This window comes from Panthera leo, chromosome B2, assembly GCF_018350215.1.
Source record: "Panthera leo isolate Ple1 chromosome B2, P.leo_Ple1_pat1.1, whole genome shotgun sequence".
In the NCBI taxonomy this organism is placed as follows: Eukaryota; Metazoa; Chordata; class Mammalia; order Carnivora; family Felidae; genus Panthera; species Panthera leo.
In genome coordinates, this window is record NC_056683.1 from 144,860,632 (window position 1) to 144,876,943 (window position 16,312).

Genomic DNA, 16,312 nt, shown 5'->3' on the forward strand with positions numbered 1-16,312 from the left:
AAGATGTTTTAAATCCAATGCTCAAAGGTGAGCCCCAAGTAATTTAAGACACCCTCGGGAAATGTAATCACTCCAGGGTCCACTGGACAGGAGGGCTAAGTTATAGTCTCCGAGCAATCATATTTCCAAGACCATGGCATAGAGTATTTCACAGACCTTAGGAGTTGAATCACTTTTATCTTTTATCACTAATTTCTCTTATCTTACAAAGTAATATATATTATTATCGAAAGTTATAATAAAACAAGTTTCAAAACAAAAAATAATAAAAATAACTCATAATCCTATTGTAAGAAAAATCACTATCAACTTTTATATCTGCTTTTTTAATCTTTTTTCTATATTACATATGCACACATGAAACATATATTTAGTTGTCTATTTTTTTAGACTAAGATCACACACCACTCAGTGTTCTGGAATCTACTTTTTTCATACAGCATCTTTCTATGCCATTAAATATTATTCCCCAACATCACCTTCAATTGTTATAGAGTATGCCATTTTATTGGCTTGTCAAACATTTATTTATTCAGTCCCTATGGCTGGACTTCTAGATTGTTTTCTTTTTTTTTTTTTATTGCCAATGTAAACAATGCTATGTTTGAACATCTTTATGGGCAATTCTTTGTATACATCCTTAATATGATTTTGTGATAAACTCTGAAAAGTAGAATTGCCAAGCCAAAAGGTAGAGATGTCATAACTTCCTGTGGGACTGTAAAGTTCTAAAATAATTTCCTAACAATTTGAGGTAAGAGAAAAGTCTATGACATCTGAAAAGGACTACAGTGGAAGCAAGGCTGTGTGAAGGGGGAAGAAAACTTGTTATCTGACTTTGCAAAGGACTGTCATTAAGTTGAATGTTAAGGTATGGGAAAAAGAAGCAACGTGCAGGATATCGTGATTGAAAGATGGTGGCACTAAACGATGTCATGGCAACCTCGTGCTGAGCAAAGTGCACCATTTGCGTGTGTGTTTGTGAGGTGGAGAATTTGGGAACGAGATTTAACTATACACATAGAATTTGGAAGTCTGAGTATCTGGAAATACTGACTGCAATGATTAAGCTATCTGGTTTTCTCTGACAGAAGCACTGGACCCTACTTCAGGAATCCAAACTTCTCTCGCAACTTACAACTTCTACTTTCCGATCTCAAAGGGCCATCAAAGAATGAATGAATACAGGTTTTTATTCACTTAATACATATTTATTAAGCACCTACTATGCTCCAAGCACTGTGTTGGGTACTGCAGACAGCCCGGAACAAGATGAAATCCTGCCTCATGAAGTTCACTTCTCAATGGGGCTTGTACCAACTGTGTGAGCCACCCTGGTGCCCACAGTCCTACCGTATGCAGCAAACCTCTCAAATTAACTACCTTAAAAAAGAAAACCTGTTTTTCTTCATACAAACAAGAAAATTTATTTTCCATGAAGTCCATAAGAAAAAGATACTATGGAAATAATTTGAAGGGATTCTGGGGAAAATAACAAGTCTGAAAAATTCTGGATTGTTCTGTTAATGAAAGACAACATAAGGCTCTAATATGTTTCTCTGTAATAAGGAAAAAGTGACACAAATGTACAACCATACAGTAGCCCTAAAATTACTAGTATTCCTATCACTGGAGATGTGCTATATTTTATTGAGATATAATATTTCTTATGGACATAAAGAGAGTGGATTAAGCAAAGGACTCAAAGCTACGGTTCTATTTTACCAGACTAAGTTGACATACCTCAAATACAGCAACTCCACTAGCAGTATTTATGGACACATAAAATACTCCATAATAGATGTAATCTTTCTCATTTCATGAAAGAAAATCCTACATGGTCCATTGGAAGCATGTTGTCTCACCACCTGTGGAAAAATTCTAATTCCTACTCCTCTTGGTCTATCTTCCCCCAAGATTGTATTTATTTTTCAAACACATGAAACGCCACCAAAATCTCAGTGATGTCACCATGAAAGAGTAAATGCAGTAAAAGAATATCATCAAATGATTCAATAATTTTTTTAAGAGAGGTGACTTCATAGCCATCAGCTAGAACTCAAAGGGTTCTGGTGGCTCTTTATCATCAAAATGATTATATTGGCATCAGAAACCCACACAACAGCAGCTTTTATAAATAACTGCCAGATAGAAGTATCACTCACTGAAGCTGGGTCTGTCCATTCTTTGTGACAATAAAGAAATTGCATGGCAAACAGCAGCAATCTGTGAAGACCGGCAAATCATGCTTGCCTAAGCCATCCCTCCAGATTATACTGTTTGCCTTCGTTGGTCAGCAGGTTAGTGAAATGTCTTCTCTTTGAAAGGCAGGACATCATGAAGATGTGTACCCATCTTTTGCTTGCAGTTATGTAACGGTGGAGACTTTTAGATCCATATAAGGATCCATTCATTAGATTCGTGCAAACATCTGAAGAGAGATAGTGGCAACACTCAAGTTTCCAGAATGCTGTTCTGTCAAACAATTCTAGTCTGAAGACACGCACCCTAGTGATCAAATCTGAATACACGTGTGCCATTCTCTTGCTCACGGAAACACAATCTCTGTCTGCATTGCTAAGCTCAATAGTAACCTGTCCTGTTTTTTAAATTTTTTTTTAAATTTTATTTTTGAGAGAGAGAAGAGACAGAGCGTGAGTAGGAGAGGGACAGAGAGAGAGAGAGGGAGACACAGAATCCAAAGCAGGCTTCAGGCTCTGAGCTGTCAGCACAGAGCCCCACATGGGGCTCAAACCCACGACCCGTGAGATCATGACCTGAGCTGAAGTCGGGGGTTTAACTGACTGAGCCATAGTAACCTGTGCTTAAACAGCAACCCAACAGTAACGTGTTCTTAAACTTCCCTTGTCTGTCACCTATTGGCCAGATTGATAAAGGTCCTCTGTGGTCCACTTCAGCTGACCAGTCCCCAGCTAGTCTGCTCCTTCAAATTACTGGACACAGCCAAAAGGGTTCTCTGAGCAAGTCCCAACAGAAAAAGAAAGAAAACACTGCATCTTATTTTTCCCCCTTATTGAAACTTCCTTTCTGTCCGACTGGTTCCCGATAACTAAACACAGATCATGAAAACTAAAAGATTAATCCTATTTTCTGATGAGATACTCTCAACGTAGTATATCATCTAACAGAATATGAGAAAACAAAAACAAAAACAAAAACAAACAAAAAAAAAACAACCCAAAAAGCATCATCCGTGATTTAGAGTTGGAAGATGATGACAATGTAAAATTTTAGGAAAATAGCCAGAAGAAATTTTGTTCCTGATGTCATTCTTCATTATCCCAGAACATCCACTATGCTAACCTAGTCCCAAATACACGGTGGAAGTGACCAGCATCTAAAATTAAATTTTAATTAATGAATTAAAGTGAAATGAAACCCCAACTTCAAAACCACAGAAGAGACAGAACGCAGTCTTGCGAGCAGGCAGGATGGCATGGGGGTGTAGCTCCTGTTTTTTTTCTGATTTAAATCAGGAAGCTCTGAATCTATATACCTGCACTGATTTTAGAGCCCGGGCCCAACATCAGGGCTGTTGATCACGTGAGCCGCAAAGCAAAAGGATAACAAAACCAGGCAACGGTTAAGTCACGTTTTGTACGTGCCAAGCACTGGCCAAGCTCTGCCAAGCTCTGTTCTGAGCACTGGTCACAAAGTAGCTGGAATGAACAGTGTGAGGTAGGTCATTTCGTTATCTGTGTAAACGAGGAATCCAAGGCCTAGCACCTTGAGAAAACCGGGGCTTCTCAAACTTTAATGCGCACCATTTGCCTGAGGACCCTTTTTAAAAACACACAGTTGGTGATTCAGCAGGTCTGGGATGGAGCCTTCCTGACAGAGTCCTGAGTGACGATGCTATTGCTGGTCTACAGACCAGAATGAGAGTGGCAGGAAGTTAACTGTCGAAGGTCACGGAAGCGGTAAGAAGCAGGGCTGGGAGGTGGCTCGGTCAGCCTGGCTCATCGCCACTAAACGTAGCATCTGTGCCACAGACGTTTCACACGCAGGGGTGCTGTGGCCCATGGATTAGAACAAATAAATGCCTGTCACCTTTTCCTATGGCACTTGCCAGCAACAACCAATATTTATTAAGGGTCTACCATGTAACAGGCACTGTGGGAAACAGAACATAAAAACTATTCCCTGGCCTGACGGATATTTATTTAATCCACTAGACAAACAATTAACCATTTGATTCCCTTCTAATTACAATTCCATTGGTTGAACATTTTGATTAGTTTAATTATCATACACAGAGAAAATAGAGCATTAACTTCCAAAGAATCAGAGTACAATAACACACTTCTAACACCAAAGGTAGTCAATTTAATTCCATCTCTGGGGACTGAGGAAGAAATTTTTAGATATTACAGGGCTTCAGCGGTATCATTTGGGTAATAAATTATAGCTCAATTAGACTTAGAATGTGTAGGAGTTTGGGGGGCCCCTGGGTGGCTCAGTCAGTGAAGCGTCCAACTTCAGCTCAGGTCATGACCTCACCATTTGTGAGTTCAAGCCCCATGTCGGGCTCTGTGCTGACAGCTCAGAGCCTGGAGCCTGCTTTGGCTTCTGTGTCTCCCTCTCTCTCTTCCCCTCCTTGGCTCGCCCCCTGTCTCTGTCTCTCTCTCTCCCTCTCAAAAATAAATAAACACATAAAAAAATTTTTTTTTAAAAAAGAAGGTGTAGGAGTTTGGGCCTGATTCTATGGAATTACCTAGAAAAAATTTAAAAAACAAAGTTCTCATAGTTTTGTTTTGTTTTCACTTATAATGAGTGTTTCAATTTCTGTTATAAAATGGACATTTTGCTAATTCCTATTTTCATTACTAGGTAGAACAAAGGTTCTTGAATTACGTGTAAATCTCTTGGAAGCTACCGTTCATACAGAATAACACCTTCAACAAAACATCCACAGAATTTCCATTAGTCTTCATTTATTCAGAACAAATTCAGAAAGTTTTAAGAGTTTATTATAGGCAGCCAATTCCCACCACTTAATTTGTAATTTTTCTCTTTATCTTCCTTGTAACAAATCAAGAAAATGGAATCCAGCAGCCTGCCCGCATTTTTGGCACAGTCTGCATTAATTAGAGCACTTCAACGATTCCCAAGACGGACCTCACCGGCTATAAATATCCTGCCTCGGCTCCCACTCTCCTGTCAAGTGCAAATCTTCCCGTCTTGGCACATGCCCAGGGTCCTCCGAAGGACCTCAGAGCTCAAAGAGCAAAAAAATGTAAATGCTTTACTTTGTGGGCATTAGACCCATAGGAGACAGATGACCGCACTACCCACGGTGGGGCCTTTAGGGCGCGCAGTCACGTCAGCCCCATTTAGTCCAGGGCACGACTTCTCCCTTTCCTTTTTAATCAAAATATTCCCTTGCAGAGGTGACATCAGAAGAATCGATACCTCTGAGGTCCCTGGCGAGCACCCCTGTCATCTCCCACCACGACCCCCTGGAGTTCATTTTTAATTGCTTGTGTTTTACAACCATCGCAAAGGACAAAACACTTCTAACAGAGTCATGTGTTAGGCTACACCAGAAGCACGGGGTGGAAAGGCCAGCCTTGGTTTCTCTCCTTTCTTCCTGCAGGGAGCCCACTCCCCACTCAGCCGGTGAGTCATGGATGGCGTGAATTGCTCACTCATTCGGCTCTGGGCTTTCTCTCTCAGATTCTCTGTCACACAGAGGACACACGGGTGCTCCATCCAGCTCTACCTGACTACCCAACTCTTCTCCATTTCCAAGTACTTAGGAAAGAAAATGCAAGACGTGGGGAGACCTTCTTAAACTCCAGAAGATAGGAGGGATGTGACAAAAAGGTTATCATGGCCATTTGGGTCACTGAAGGTTTTGGCGTCCAGAGCTCTCCACAACAGGAGCTCACTCCCCAACCCCCAACCACCTTTCCAACGTCATCAGTCCTCCAAACCTGTTGTAGGTCATGGTCACCAGCCATGGTCATCACTGGCAGGACACTCCACAAGCTCGTCCCCCTCTGAGTGTGACCAGCCCCTCACCACCTCCTCCAAAGCCCTCATCCTCTGCCAGCCACAGACAAGTCCTTCCGGACTCTCAGAGCCCATCCTCCAAAGCACCATACTGCTTTGATTTGCCTTTTTTGTTCAGAACTCACTCCACTTAAATTGTATACATACATCTTCTAAACTGTGAGCTACTTGAGGGTCTGGTTCTTCTCATTAACCTCTGTATCTCCTGTTGCTGGTTTATTATACATACGAAGTTCTCCAAAGTTCTGACACATGCTACAACATGGATGGTCCCTGGAGACATCATGCTAAGTGAAGTGAGCCAGTCGCAAAAAGACGACCACTGTATGGCTTCACTCATACGAGGTGTCTAGAGTAGTCAAATTCATAAGAAATAGAAAGTAGAAGGCTGGCTGCCAGAGGCTGTGGGGAGGAGGGATTAGGGAGTTATTTCGAGGGTATGTAGGGTTTCAGTTCCGCAATATGGGAAAGTTCTGGAGATGGGTTACACAACAGTGTAACTATGCTCAACTCTACTGAGCTGCACATTTAGGAATGACTAAGATGGCTCCTGTGTTCTTTACCACATGAGAGTAATAAAAAGTACTCAGAAGGTGAGCTGATGACAAATGCAGGAACTGGCTGCTCTGTATGGAGGGCTCAGTTATCCCTGGCCACCCCTTTACCAAGTTGTGACTGCTTCCGGGTAACAAGTGTTTCCGGTACTCTGCTAACCCCATGGCACATTGCACCCTGCTCTCCACACGCAATTATTAACCATTTTACCCACCAGGCGTGATAAATGGGTTCAAGAGTTGTAAGGGCTATATTTTATATGTTGAATAATACTTCATGGCCATATGACAATATATGTACCACCATCCATGTTCCAGCCAATGGAAGTACGAAGTGTATGAGACTTACTCGCTTTTGATGAGCACACTTTCAAAGTGGTGAACAAAACCATGACAAGTAAACACACTACAGTAGATATAAAGCACAATCAACAGGAAGCAACAACTCATTCTGCTTTTGGAACAGTGTTCAGACTTCTTGGAAAGGAATATAGGACGATCCTCCCCACACGCACCTCAAAAACCCACCCAAAATATGTCATGCTGGCAAAATTCCCGCTACTGTGCAGTATCATTTTCCATGTTTTCACTTATAATATTGAGAGAGCATGTTATAGCAAAAATGTCTATGTTGGAGAAAAAAATAAGTTCTTGGCAAAATCGTAATGTATTTTTTATAATTTTACAGGATAGCAACCTTAAGTTGCTCTCATATGACTGCCAAAATTTTGTTGTTTCCGGGAAGGTTTACACAAGAGACTCTCCTTAAAGCTGTTTGATGCACCAAGAAATCCACACTCTCGGGCTTAAAGTCATTAGCATGTCTTATGCGTATTTTCAAGTACTTGAGATTTGATTTTGGATCAAATGAGAATTAAATCTGAAGTTTATCACTCTATTTCATTAGTAGGCCTCCATGACTGATTTGTATTTGGCAGATGTTAACTAACTTATAATCCTGTAAATAATGTTTGTCTTACACTACATTCAACCACTGGCTAAAAAAAAAATGCTGATAAGAACATATTCTCTGATAATCATGATATATCTACAGTGAGTATCCAGAGCTCAAGCCTTAAAAGCAATTACATTTATTTTTTAATAGACTTTATTACTTAGAGTAGTTTTAGACTGACAGTGAAACTGAGCAAAAAGTACAGAGTTCTCATAGACACCCCTCCCCAACACACACACACAACTTGTTCCACTACCAATACTCCACAGCAGAGTAGCCACATTTGTTTTAGTCGGGATCCTACACTGACACACCATTATCACTCCAAATCCACAGTTCAGTTCACTAGGGCTCCTTTTGGTGTTGTATATTCTATGGGTTTTGACAAATGTATACGGACATACATCCACCATTATAGTATTATACAAAGTAGTTTCTATGTCCTAAAATATCCTGTGTTCTGAGTGTCCGTCCTTCCCTCTCCCCAATCCCTGGCAATCTGTATAGACACAGATCTTCACTGTATCTTTAGCTTTCCAGAATGTCATATAATTGCAATCACATAGTATGTAGGCTTCTCAGATGGGCTTCTTTTACCTGGTACCATGCACTTAAATTTCCTCCCTGTCTTTTCACGGCTTGATAGCTCATTTCTTTTTAGCCCTGAATATTATTATTTCTGGATGGACCACGTTTCATCTGTTCACCTTTGGAAGGATCATGGTTGCTTCCATGTTTGGGCAATTATAAATAAAGCTGCTATAAAAGTCTGCATGCAGTTCATTGCATAGACATACATTTTCAATTCAGTTGGGTAAACAGCAAGTTTTAGCTATGTTGTATGGTAAGAGTGTGTTTAATTTTGTAAGAAACTGCCTTCAAAATGGCCATACCATTTCATTTCCACCGGTGATGAATGGCAGTCGGTGTTGCTCTGTTCCCTCATCAGAATTTGGTGTTCTCAAGAGTTTTGGATTTAGGCTATTCTAATGAGTGTGTAATGGTATGTCATCATTTCAAACTGTAATTTCCTAATGACATATGATATTGAATATCTTTTCTTATGCTTATTTGCCATCTATATAAATTCTTTGGTGAGGTGTCTGTTCACATCTTTTGCCTATTTTTTAATTGGTTTGTTCATTTTATTGCCGGGTTTTAAGAATTCTCTGTATATTTTGGATAACAGTCAATCAAATGTGACTTTTGCAAATATTTTCTCCCAATCTGTGGCTCGTCTTCTTATTCTCTTGACATTGTCTTTCAGAGAGGAGAAATTATTCATTTTAACGAAGTTCAGCTTATCATTTATTTATTTCAAAGATCATGCCTTTGGTGCTGTATCTAAAAAGTCATCACCATATTCAAGGTCATCTAGGTTTTCTCCCATGCTATAGTCCAAGGTTTTTATAGTTTTATGTTTTACATGTAGCTCTAAGATCCATTTTGAGTTAATTTTTGTGAAAAGTATAAGATCTGTATCTAGATTTTTTTCAAGACATGGGTGTCCAGTTATTCCAGCACCATTTGTTCAAAAGATTATCTGTTCTCCATCCTATCGCCTTTTCTCATTTCTTAGAGATCAGCTGACCATATTTATGTGGGATCGTGTCTAGGATTTCCATTTTATCCCATCGATCTATTTGTCTATTCTCCCACCAATACTATACTGTCTTGATTATTATAGCTTTATAGCATGTCATAACAAGGAGCAGCCTCAATCCTCTGTTCTTCTTCAATATTGTGTTGGCTATTCTGGCCTCTCCATATAACTTTAGGATCGGTTAATCAATATCCACAAAATAACTTGCTGGCATTTTGATTGGACTTGTGAAGATCAAGTTGGGAAGCTAACATCTTGGCGATACTGAATCTTCTTTTCCTTGACCATGAAATGTCTCTGTATTTTTTAGTTCTCTGATTTCCTTCAAAAGAGCTGTGTGATTTTCCTAATTATAGATGCTGTACATATTTTGTTAGGTTTACATCTAAGTGTTTCATTTTGAGGGATGCTAACGTAAATGTTACTGCATTTTAATTCCACTTGTTCATTGCTGGTCTGTAGGAAAGCAATTAACTTTTGCATATTAATTTTGTATCCTGCAACCTTGATATTAGTTCTAGGAAGTGTCTGTTTGTTTCTTTGTTTCTTTCTTTCAGATTTTCTACATAGACAATCATGTCATCTGTAAACAAAGACAGTTTTATGTCTTCTTCCCAACTGGTTGCCTTTTATTTCCTTTTCTTGTCTTATTTTATGGCTAGAACTTCCAGTATAATGTTGAAAGGATTGGTGAAGGCCATTTATACTTAAGTTTTTTTTTCCCATATTTGTCTATCTTTAATTTTTTTTCTATAAAATGTCTTTGAGTTATATTTCAAAAGTCATCTTTCATTTAGTAAGAAGATATATGCTTATTTTATAGTAAAATGTTCTTCATTACTAATGAAATGCTTTCTTAGTAAGCTGAGGCAAAAAGACTTGAAAGAATTGGATAAAATTAGCAAGTGTTTTATTTTTAAAAAGGGAAAAAAAGGAGGTGCGCCTGGGTAGCTCAGTCAGTTAAGCATCTGACTCTTGATTTTGGCTCAGGTCATGATCTTGTGCTTTGTGCGTTCTATCCTTGCATCAGGCTCCACACTGACAGTGTGAAGCCTGCTTTGGATTCTCTCTCTGCCACCCTCCTTCTCTCATTCTTTCTCTCTCTCCCTCTCTTTTTGTCAAAAAAAAAAAAAAGTTAAAAAAGAAAAAGAAAAAAATGGTACACCATGTGATACAAAAATTGAGTTTTAAAATTTGACAACTTGAAGGGCGTGGCGGTGGCTCAGTTGGTTGAGCATCCAATCTTGATTTTGGCTTAGGTCATGATCTTGTGGTTCGTGAGATCGAGCCAAGAGTTGGGCTTTGCACTGACAACATAGAGATTCTCCCTCTCTTCTTCTGCCCCTCCCCCACTCATGCTTTTCTCCCTCTCTCTCTCTCTCTCTCTCCCTCGCTCTCTTATTCTCTCTCCAAATTTAGAAAAAAAAGTAAGAACAGTATCTCAGAAACATAGCAAAATTTTGATTACTTGACTATAATTAATTTAACATGATTCTTCAAAATGACTTATTGTCAGACTGTGTCTACTGTTTATAATCAAAATGTCTAGAGCAAATGCAGAAACTCATTCTTTCTTCCTGATATCTATATTTTGAGGAGTATAGGCTACCGGATACTTCAAACACAAGCTCTGGAGTAAGACAATCCTTGGTAAAATCTTGCCTTGTCTGAATCCATTCTTCAAATAGTCTGATGCTATTAGCTCTCTATAATGAGGATAATAATATTGCCTACCTGGTGGGGCTTCTAAAGAATTAAACAAGACATTCATGGGGAAAAAATGCTTAGTACAGTGCCAGGTTCACAGCAAGCACTCAGAGATGTTGACCATTATTATTACCACTACTTTCTGATGTTACTGGAATTAGCATATTTCTAGGATTCACAAGCAGCCAATTCAAAAGGCAGCTGACTTAGCCAGTTCCCTAAATCACATCTCACTCTACTGCATGGCTCAGAACTCTTCCAGCGGCTCCCTTCTCATCAGGGTGAAACTTAAGATCTACCACCCTGTATGCAACTTGCCCCCATCTTGACCCCCTTATGACTTCCCTTCTTCTTTTTGTTACACTCCTTCTGCCCCTGTCTTGGTGGCTTCCTTGCATTCCAAGCCTTGGATCCATACCTGGCTCTCCTTCTGCCTGAGATCCCTCTGTGGATGCTCTCCTGAAATGTCACTTCATCAGAAAGGCCTTCTTAGTACCTTATACAAGAGAGCACCCTTTCTAACACTCTCTACTCCCTTTACTCTGGTAAATTTTTCTCCAGAGGACATATAACTACTAGTTATTTGTTTCTTTGTGTATTACCTGCTCCCCAAGTAGAATGAGATCCAACCAGGTAGGCATTTCTTCTGATTCTATTTCCTACTACATCCTTCCACCTAGAAGTATGCCTGGCACAAGGTGGAGATTCACTGACTTTTTGCTATGTAGTCAATTAACTGTAAATTAATGACAAATATTAGAGAATATTGTAATTTTTTCTCTAGGCCCAACAGCTTCATATTATCTGATTGTCAGGAGGTGATGAATGGCTCCTCATTAAGGAAAAAAAGATGTTACATGAGAACTTAGTTCATGCATGGGTACCTTGGAGCTCAGAAGTAGCTTACTCAATGTTCTTAATCAAATGTTTACAAATTAATGTATTCTATACATTCACAATATTTGAAGCAATATAATTTCTTATTTAGCGTATTGTTACTCAGGAAACAGAAGTGAGCAGTGGGGCCGGCTGAGGGTAACGGGGCTGAGAGGCTGTTCACTGAGCAAGTTGAACATGAATGCCAGAGGACTTTGATCTCAGCTAAAGGACAGCATTCCAGTTGCTGAACTTTCAGCAAGTGGACCTTTTGAAAGCCATACTCTTCTTCAAAAAGGTCTTCCTTGTGTGAAAAATGAACTTTTGCCTAGTCATCCTCTTGAATTATCAGAAAAAAAAAAATTCCAGCTCAACCAAGATAAAATGAATTTTTCCACACTGAGAAAAATCCAGGGTCTGTTTGCTCCACTCAAATTACAAGTGGGATTCAAGGCAGTGCATCAGGTTCAGCGTCTTCCATTTCCTCCAAGCTCAAACCTTTCACGGGGTATTTTGAGGGGTCATGATGAGACTCTTGGATTTGAGGATATTCCTAATGACCCGTCACAAAGTGAACTAATGGGAGAACCACCCTTGATGGTGGAATATAAACTGGGTTTGCTGTAATCTGTTGTGATGATGTTCATGAAAATAGAGGGGCTGCATCTTGTTTACAGTCCTCTTTTTACTATAATTTGATGTACACCACATTAAAAGTACTGACACATGAGAATTCTTGCCAAAATAGTGTCTGCGATCATTTGAAATTATTTGGGTCTTTGGTCTATTGCCATGTGACAATTGAAAGCACTAAAGGGAGATGGTTTTAAAACTCCCAATTTGGTGCCTGGGTGGCTCAGTCAGTTAAGCGGCCAACTTCGGCTCAGGTCATGATCTCACAGTTCGTGAGTTCGAGCCCCCCATCGGGCTCTGTGATGACAGCTTGGAGCCTGGGGCCTGCTTCGGATTCTGTCTCTCCCTCTCTCACTGCCCCTCCCCTGCTCATGTTCTGTCTCTCTCTGTCTCTCAAAATAAATAAACATTTTACAAAATTAAAAAAAAAAACTCCCAATTTATATGAAAACAGTATATGTCTCTAAAAGACTGTTGCTAATGAGTATTTTAAAACTGTGTACACGTCTACAATGCAACCTATTCTCTGGGTATTCTATAAATTTAGTTTTGAAACCATTATCAGCATTTGAGTCTGCAACCTTCATAGTCATGTCTTTCAGAATAAACTTCTGTAACTGATTTTAGGGGCAACACTTCAAATTAAGTACAAAGCAAAGTGTTTACATTTTACCTTGTTTCAGTATAGCTCATTAATATTCACAAGAATAATATTGGCTATATTGGTGCTATTTTAGAATTATAGCTATTCTTTGATTCTTTGAGGTTGAAAGTATACGTTCAAAGGTTTTGATTTTGGTGTTGTCTTTAAAGTGAAAATTTAAGGAAAGCAACCAGGATATGTTGATTAAAAAAAAAAAGGATATTGCTACTCAAAGCATGGCTGCTGGAGCCACACTTTGAGCAGGAACCGGAGTGCAGAGAAATGCAGATTCTCAGCCTTGATGCCACACTGACTGGGCTGGCACAGCCCTCACGGGACTCTGCTGAGTGCTATGTCTTGAGAACCACTCCTCTAAGGGACACTTGGATGATCCATTTGAGTTCCTTGAGTCCCACTTATAAACCACAATATAACATGTCCTAGATTCTAAGTACAGATCATATGATTGCTTTGGTTATTAATGTAGAACATGACATTGTCTCTCATATTAATCTGTTATCTTTTGCCATCTTTAAATACCTAAAAAAACACCTTCCAGGGTTTCCAGAAGTTCAGATTTGTTTCAGCTACTTGTGTGGCTACCGCCCAGCTAGTCACCCTTTAAAACCCTCCTGAGTTCAGCCAGCACCTAAATTCTTCCTTCTCTGATTTGAACACCCTAGAAACAAGAACAAAGTTGGTTTATTTCTCTTAAATTTCTTTCTTTGAGGCAGAGTTTTTCAAACACGTTGTAACAAGGGATTTTCTTTTCCCAAAATGAAACATGCTATAGATGGGTTATATGTGAAACTGATAAATAAGAGACTGTGCTTGGCTGCCATGGGTTGGCTTGGTTTGTCCACTGTCTTCCCCCGACCTGCCTCCTTCCTCCCACCTAGTTGAGGCCACTAGGCAGGACCCACAGTTGTAAAGTTGGAAAACCTCTGCTATCAGGCATAGTTTCTCCAAGTGTGGTCAGCCCAGGTTTCTGGGCCTTTCTCCCACCCACCTGAATTAGAATAAGTTCTAGAATAGCAGGGAATGAGCATCCACAGGTGACTCTTCTGCACACTGGAGTGAATCATTATTCTAGAAACTCTACACTGTCTTTTTTAGCAAAGAAAAATAATCATGTAAGTGCATGGTTTGCCCACAGTTGTTCCAAAGAATCCCAATCAAGAGACTAAATTCATATGAATACTGAAATTACCAAGGTATTTTAAAAAGTGTTGTCAAATAATTAAATAAAGCATTAATTCTAAAAGTTAAATATACAGAAATTATGATGTATGCCTTACTACATTGACAATTTTAAATAATTTAGTAAACATTTGTCATCAGTCTTCTAGGAGATGTTGGGGGAAACTATAATGAACTAGATGGACGTCCCGTCTTCAATGAGAAGGAGTATATGCTGAGAACCTGTATATAATTGAAAGCAGTAGAAGGTATAAGACTTCTGAAAAGGAGATGAATCTTCCCAGGTCTGAAGATGAAGGGATGACTTTTTGTAGTTCAATTTTAACACAGAGTTAAGTCTTAAAGTTGACCTGGGACAACCCATCTCTCCTTTCCCTATCCTTTCCAGATTCTACAAAACTAGCACATGCCCCTCACGCACAGCATGCAGGGTTCCAGCAGAGCTCATTCCTGGTCTGGGGCTGGGGCAGGGGGAGGGGAGAATCCCATAAGGATGCCACCCCTGCCATTTACCTGGTGCATCCACAAGTGGTACATTGGCCAGTCCCCAGCCCTGCAAAATGCACACAGGTAACAGGTCACCAGTCAGTGGGCTAATGAGAACAAGATGATCAGAGAGAAGTCAGATGTAACCGATGGAAGTTGATGTGGGAAGTCTAACTAAACAGTCTCGTCATGGAGCATACAATAATCGGAAGGCTCCAACTATGGTGGTGTTGGCGTTTTCAATATTGCATACATTAATAAAAGCTTATTTAATCTCTTATTTGGGTTGAAAGAATTACACATTTCAATTAAAAATATGAAGTGGATGTTAAACATTTTGTAGAATTTTCTGAGAGCCTACTGGTATCTAAATCCCTATGGTAAAAGAATATTTTCTTGGCTAAAAGGATTATGGTCTAGAAAGACATAAATTGAAGGTGACAATAATGCCAAATTTATTCATCATTAAATAAAACTTAAGAAGACTAAAAGCAATTTTATAATAAGAAGAAACCATAAGATTTGCTTTAGTCTTTAGGTACATACCACTGATGAGATGGTATAGTCAGATACATTAAACTGATCGAAATGTGTGAATAAGTACAAAGGATAATTATTCTACTAATATTATTAATGTTCAGATGATAAATATAAAGGTTTGATCTTGCTCTAAAGAACATGATCTTTTTAATTTTTGAAAAAAAATTATTTTTGAACATCATACTAAATAACCAGTTCATTTTTTTGCTAACATAATGAATCCAATTTGTTGACCCATAAATAAATATTTCAAAGGTATATAAATATATAGTTTAATTATATTTAATGTATATTTTAACTCTCAAATATATCCTGCTTGGGCAAAGTACGTTATTTGGTTACCCTACTAAACAATAGATGTAAATGTTTTGGACCTTACGTTTTGAAATTTTGCATCAACTGTATCTTACTGAACATTATTTGCAATTTACAACCCATTATAAGAATACAGCATTAATTATTTATCCATCCTCCTATTTAAAGACAGCTATGTCATTTCTTTTTTTTTTTTAAGTTTTTATTTATTTATTTATTTATTTTTTTTTTTTTTTGAGAAAGAGAGAGCATACACCTGTGGCTCATGCATGAGCAGGGGAGGGGCAGAGAGAGAGAGGGAAGAATCCCAAGCAGGCTCTGCACTCAGATAACGACCTGAGCCAGAACCAAGAGTCGGACGTTTCACCGACTGAGCCAACCGGATGCCCCAGCTATGTCATTTCTCTTTATTCACAAACTTCAGGGGTCCCATGATGGTCACCTACATGGGTGTCTCCTCACTACTCTGAGTTCTAGAAAATGCATATCTGGAAATCCATTAATGACTGTGAAGCTGTACATTGCTCTCTATGATGGCTGAATCAATTAACATCCTTATCATCATGTACCAAAGCACTTTCTGCCCTAAATCCTAACCAATACTTGGTATCGTCAAACTTTTAAATATTGGCCCATCAGGTAGGCTGCAGCGATACAATATTGTTGGAATATTAATTTCTCTGATCATTAATGAGATCTTGAATGTATTTCCATGTTAATTGATCACTGTTTTCTCCTAAATGTCATTTTATCTACTACTTCGG

General features: G+C 39.0%; 1 protein-coding gene and 1 pseudogene across 2 annotated transcripts in view; one reads left to right on the plus strand and one right to left on the minus strand.

Moving 5' to 3' along the window:
- The window catches only part of PRKN (parkin RBR E3 ubiquitin protein ligase), a 1,339,251-nt gene that overhangs the window by 891,106 nt on the left and 431,833 nt on the right, over positions 1 to 16,312 (minus strand). The window lies entirely within an intron of this gene.
- On the plus strand, positions 11,930 to 12,508 carry LOC122220577 (annotated as a pseudogene).